The sequence below is a fragment of the Schistocerca cancellata genome, chromosome 4 (genome assembly GCF_023864275.1).
Source record: "Schistocerca cancellata isolate TAMUIC-IGC-003103 chromosome 4, iqSchCanc2.1, whole genome shotgun sequence".
NCBI classification, from domain to species: domain Eukaryota; kingdom Metazoa; phylum Arthropoda; class Insecta; order Orthoptera; family Acrididae; genus Schistocerca; species Schistocerca cancellata.
This window is the reverse complement of record NC_064629.1, coordinates 256,416,878-256,423,759: the sequence shown is the minus strand read 5'-3', so window position 1 is coordinate 256,423,759 and position 6,882 is coordinate 256,416,878. Positions and strand designations below refer to the sequence as shown.

Below are 6,882 nucleotides of genomic sequence, written 5' to 3'. Positions count from 1 at the left end.
GTTCTGCGACGCGCAGTAGACATCATCCACTAGTAAATGTAGCCCTTGACTGCCATGTGAAATGCTTGAGGTTTGGTTCCCTGCGATGAAAATTCTGCCACGTAAATGCAGAAAGACTTCGATATCAGTGGGATCCAGAGTACGAGATGGCGATATGTATGAATCAACGTGATACATCCCACTTACGTATGGACGACGATGCCAGCGTTGGCAACGGAGGCAGCTGAGTTAGGTAGTGGTGCATGCTGTTTTGCCATCTTTCAAACAGCCCATGCATGACACGAGGTTTGTTATGTTTGAATTTGGCCTTATGTAATATTCCCCACACAAAAGTTCTAGATACATCATGTTCGGGATAGTTTAGGAGTAGACTTCTTACAGCTCTGGATAACAGCTTTTAACACTTCAAGCTTAGTTTCATCAGTTACTGCTCGCCTTCCTGATCCGCGGCAATCCGATGCAGGTAGGCTTTACTGAGAATGTTTCTCCGCATTGTAGACAGCTTTCTTTGTTGGTGGAATAGTGCTGATATTATCATTCCACTCATTAAATGTTAAACAACAACCACTTGTGTACCACGTTTTTAGAACAGAAATTCCTTCTTCCTTAGAAAACAACTTCATAACAATTTAGAATCCACAGTGAACAAAGTCACAGACGTTTGATTTAATAGCCGTGCACTCCGCAGTGCATGCTAGGTACACACTGTTCACATACACTTCCAAATGGCTCTGAGCACTATGGGACTCAACATCTTAGGTCATAAGTCCCCTAGAACTTAGAACTACTTAAACCTAACTAACCTAAGGACATACACACACCCATGCCCGAGGCAGGATTCGAACCAGCGACCGTAGCAGTCCCGCGGTTCCGGACTGCAGCGCCAGAACCGCTAGACCACCGCGGCCGGCTCATACATACACTTCCAGCTGGCATCACAACGATGGCGATACTTCCGTTCTTCGAGATCTCCCAGCCTTCTATATGAATGATTGAGGCATCACCATTTCATATTTCTGTAAGATATTCGGCTGAGAAAAACTGTAAGAGCTTAGAATATTATGCACCACGGCTCTTGAGTGTAAGATTTTACAATAATATACACTGTGTTTTGACGGTATACTACAGAATGCTGATTGATGTTTTGGGCTTTTTTGTTTATTTTTTTCCAGATAAATATAAGTGACATTAGATTACGTTAGAACAGACATACGTTTTTCGATAGATGATGGGGAGGAGATCCTCAGTGTTGCAAGATATGTCAATAAAATAAGATTAGTTTATGCCAATTAACAAAAAGTCATATGACAAGGTTCCTTCCATATATTCTGAGTGAAGTTGTCTTTATGGATCTGGAATAACTCAAAACAACTGAAACAATTTTATTTAACAGGTAATAGCTAACTTCTCAAAACAGGCAAATCCAAAGACACTAAGGTACAAAGATAATTCTTAGGCATTTGTAGCCCAACATCATCGAACAGCACTACTTCCATTGATAACATTACTGTACTGAAGACGCGCTGTAGTTATATTCTATGTAACACGTTTTTAGATATGATTAAGAATCATATATATATATATATATATATATATATATATATATATATATATATATATATATATATATATCAATTGGTTCTATTAAGAAATTGATCAACTGAATTGGAGCTGGCCACAAATAAATACTATAGTTCCCCGTTGTGGCAGAAGAGGACTACATGCTTTTGTGTTAGCTGACTGGGGATATGTAGCATTGTCCAACAAGTCGCAATTTTAGCTGTTTTCAAATTATGCAAGTCATCGAGTGCACCGGTGACTCGACGATGCGTTTAACCCGTTGTATGTGGAGGGTGTAGTACGGATCAGAGTGAGTTACGTGATGTTTAGAAAGTGCCTTTTGTACCATATTTTGGGCCCACCCACTCTGGTTTCCGTGAAAATAATCCAGAATTTTTATTTCATCATTCTCAGTGACCAAGCGTTGCCTTTTTAAATGCATCTTCATTATGTGGACGCTGTGGACGCTACAGTTTTCTAAGATGACAACAGTCGTGTTCACACTGCTGACGCGTACGATTCTGGGTTGACTAACATTTGGGCACGCCATCGTGCCTCGACTATCCCGTCAAATTCGGTAAAAAAATGAATGGGCCATATGGAACACCAAGTGAAACACAGAAGTCAATATTCCCACGATATGACAGATTTGTTGTTGTTGTGGTCTTCAGTCCTGAGACTGGTTAGATGCAACTCTCCATGCTACTCTATCCTGTGCAAGTGCTTAGTGGCACTAATTTCTATCCGATGTGTTTACGAATGGTACTGTTAGTGTAATAATCACCTATGTTCTTTATTTACCGAATTTTGTACACAATGAAAGATGGCTTGTGGAGTTCAGACGGAGTTGTAGAAATCGAGCTATGAAGAACCTGCTGCGGTGTCAAGATGTACCGCGATGTGAAGGTGGCCGTACTGTGGGGTCGGCGGACGCTTTGGAGCATCTCTTCCGCAGCCACATCTCCTGTTGACTCAGGCGTCGCAGGGGTCCGGCCCGGAGCCATTTCCGGGAACCGGGCGATGGCGGCGGCGGGGGCGGGATGCGAGGGTGAGCTCAACAATTTCCGACCGAACGGAGGCCGGAGGCAGATTCAGCGAACGCGCAGGAAGCAGCTGGGCATTATCCAATGCTTTTAAACCACGCACTGCGTAACATACGTTACGCACTTAGCACATACAAAATAATTCACCGAACAATGATTTCCAAAATGTGATTCCTGGAAAAAATGCGAGGCGGGTGATTAAATTTTACACGTTTCAATTACTCCATTACCGGTTGCAGAGGAAGGTCAGTCGGTAGAGGGTTGTGTGAGCTCATTGATATATTGTAGATATATTTCTGTTGCGTATCGACAAGCTAGATAGTAGTAAGTATTGCTGTATTTTTCTGGTGGCGGAGGAGGAGGTATTACATAAACTTGTTTATGGGAATTTGAACTAAATTTAAGTAATTTTAATTTCACGTGCATCAATAAACGGATAATAAAGAATATTTTACTAACAGTCCGTCCATTAAAATACCAAGTACCGTACTTGATTTCCTATAAAAGTTTTTTTTCACATCAGTAGCTCTCGTTTCAACAAATAATATCGTTGTATGAGGCTTTTCTCAAATAAGGCTTTAATTTCACTAATTGTCAATAACATTACATTTCATTTTAATTCAGACAAGTTGGCGATGACAGTAAGTCATCAAACACGTCATTGCTCTTTCAGCACAGTTATATGTAAAGATTAGAATTAAAATGTTCTTCACGAATGAAACAATAATAGAAATAATAATAATAGTAATAATAATTCAAACAGCAACAAAACCAAATGGTATTCTTTTGTAATTCTTAAAGAAACAGCTGAAATACTAGGTGTTCAAATCTCATTTCAAAAATAAATAAATAAATAAATAAAAAACGGTATTAGCACAGTACCTTGGAAGGTTACGAGCCATCTCTCTTGTCTCCTTCTACGTACATGCTGAATTCATCTGCTCCTTATTACAACTGGTGATAGATAGGACACTTGGCTTCATCATACGAAAAGTCTGATGACGTCATTTAAACTGGGGATAGCATTTTATTAAACTGAAGTGGTTGTCGGTCGACGATTGTAGTTCCATTCGAAGAATGCGTCAGAACCGCAATGATCGAGCACAACTATTACGTCATGTAGGTAATTTTGTGATATTTTTCCTTCCAATATCTGTTACGTATGTTGTGTTAGTTGAATATTGATATACACTCCTGGAAATGGAAAAAAGAACACATTGACACCGGTGTGTCAGACCCACCATACTTGCTCCGGACACTGCGAGAGGGCTGTACAAGCAATGATCACACGCACGGCACAGCGGACACACCAGGAACCGCGCAGCATTTGTGCACCGCCGCCGTCAGTGTCAGCCAGTTTGCCGTGGCATACGGAGCTCCATCGCAGTCTTTAACACTGGTAGCATGCCGCGACAGCGTGGACGTGAACCGTATGTGCAGTTGACGGACTTTGAGCGAGGGCGTATAGTGGGCATGCGGGAGGCCGTGTGGACGTACCGCCGAATTGCTCAACACGTGGGGCGTGAGGTCTCCACAGTACATCGATGTTGTCGCCAGTGGTCGGCGGAAGGTGCACGTGCCCGTCGACCTGGGACCGGACCGCAGCGACGCACGAATGCACGCCAAGACCGTAGGATCCTACGCAGTGCCGTAGGGGACCGCACCGCCACTTCCCAGCAAATTAGGGGACACTGTTGCTCCTGGGGTATCGGCGAGGACCATTCGCAACCGTCTCCATGAAGCTGGGCTACGGTCCCGCACACCGTTAGGCCGTCTTCCGCTCACGCCCCAACATCGTGCAGCCCGCCTCCAATGGTGTCGCGACAGGCGTGAATGGAGGGACGAATGGAGACGTGTCGTCTTCAGCGATGAGAGTCGCTTCTGCCTTGGTGTCAATGATGGTCGTATGCGTGTTTGGCGCCGTGCAGGTGAGCGCCACAATCAGGACTGCATACGACCGAGGCACACAGGGCCAACACCCGGCATCATGGTGTGGGGAGCGATCTCCTACACTGGCCGCACACCACTGGTGATCGTCGAGGGGACACTGAATAGTGCACGGTACATCCAAACCGTCATCGAACCCATCGTTCTACCATTCCTAGACCGGCAAGGGAACTTGCTGTCCCAACAGGACAATGCACGTCCGCATGTATCCCGTGCCACCCAACGTTCTCTAGAAGGTGTAAGTCAACTACCCTGGCCAGCAAGATCTCCGGACCTGTCCCCCATTGCGCATGTTTGGGACTGGATGAAGCGTCGTCTCACGCGGTCTGCACGTCCAGCACGAACGCTGGTCCAACTGAGGCGCCAGGTGGAAATGGCATGGCAAGCCGTTCCACGGGACTACATCCAGCATCTCTACGATCGTCTCCATGGGAGAATAGCAGCCTGCATTGCTGCGAAAGGTGGATATAGACTGTACTAGTGCCGACATTGTGCATGCTCTGTTGCCTGTGTCTATGTGCCTGTGGATCTGTCAGTGTGATCATGTGATGTATCTGACCCCAGGAATGTGTCAATAAAGTTTCCCCTTCCTGGGACAATGAATTCACGGTGTTCTTATTTCAATTTCCAGGAGTGTACGTTAACAATTCGTATAAATAAAATTTTTGTGGTAGTGGCTAGTAAAACGTGGGAGCCCGAGTAATGTGTCTTCTCATTAGAACACGCCAGGAAGGGACGTCAGTCTTGGCTATAAATAATGATGGAAGAGAGAAGACGTGCTGTCAGACGTTTTAGTTATCTTTATGATTGTATTACAGCGTTTGTAAAATATATATATCTCTGAATTGGCTGTGACGGAGGGATGAACCATCTGATTCTTATAGATAATACTGATGACGCTTTTGTGTCTACAGCGAATAGGAAGTTTCCTGAATCGTAGGCTTTTTTTTTTTTTTCTTGTCAATCGTTGTGGAGGTCCGTGCCCGTAACGCGTTCTCAGGGACGAATCCACGCCATTTCTGCATGGACCCATATCTGGAGAACGAATATTCTGTTTTGCTTTGTGTACTGTGATACCAGGGAGCATTTGCACTTACCATGTATGACAGAAATAAGTTTTGTCCCTCTTGTAGGTGGAAAGAGTATGCTCTCCATCTTCAGGCCACAAGTGCCCCATCGGGACCAACCGACTGCTGTGTCATCCTCAACTGAGGATGCGGATAGGAGAGGCGTGTGGTCAGCACATCGCTCTCCTGGTCGTTATGATGGTTTTCTTTGACCGGAGCAGCTACTATTAGGTCGAGTAGCTGCTCAATTGGTATCACGAGGCTGAGTGCACCCCGAAAAATGGCAACAGCGCATGGCTGCCCGGATGGTCACCCACCCAAGTGCCTAGCACGCCCGACAGTGCCTAACTTCGGTGATCTGACGGGAACCGGTGTATCCACTGCGGCAAGGCCGTTGTCCCGGGACAGAGTACGCAGCGTCGTAACTGAGTAGACACGGTCTCCGAGAAGAAACTAGACTTCAACGTTTACAACTGCTTAAATTCCATGAACAGTCCACCCTTTTGATCAACAGCTTAGGCTAAAAATTTAATGATTTTTTTAATATACAGGGTGTCCCATTCATTTTGACCACCCTAAATAACTGTTTGTCCAGATGCAAATTACAAACGTTTCAAACAAATGTTCTTCAGCCGTCAGGGGGATATCAATCAGAATGATTGCCTTCGTTGTAGCTTTGTTTTTTTTTTTACAAAGATATATTCAAATGTATCACAGTGTACCATTCACTGAAACACAACGTTATTAATTACATAACACAACACTGACTTTGAGTCCGGAATCACAAACTTGTCCACTTTCTGGAGTTGTCAGAGAACAAATGAAAACGAAGTAAAAACATATCACAGAGCTGACTTTGACTCTCCTGCAACATTGACCAAGAGTAGAACATTCAAAGATGCTCAAAATGGTGACCCTGGACACCGATACACTGCTGCACTCGTTGAATGAAAGAATTATTTACTGCTCCCAGTGCTGCCTGCTGAAGGGAATTACAAGCAAGCACGATACGTTCCTGCATGTCCTCTGGAGTTGTTGGAATATCGCGATAGTCTTTAATGCATCCCCAAGGACAAAAGGCCAGAGGATTTAAATCAGGAGACCTAGCAGGCCAGTAACTGTTGTTCCTCGACCAATCCATCTGGCAGGATACCTTCGGTTCAGAACACGACGTGCACGCAAGGCATTGTGTGCCTGACATCCATCGTGTTGATACCACACAAGCATTCTGATTCTTAGCGGCACTTCATGCAGAAGAGGAGGAA

General features: G+C 44.6%; 1 pseudogene; it reads right to left on the bottom strand.

The window, feature by feature from the left end:
* Positions 1 to 5,898: 5,898 nt before the first annotated feature.
* LOC126185774 (5S ribosomal RNA) lies at positions 5,899 to 6,016 on the bottom strand (annotated as a pseudogene).
* Between the last annotated feature and the right edge of the window lie 866 nt (positions 6,017 to 6,882).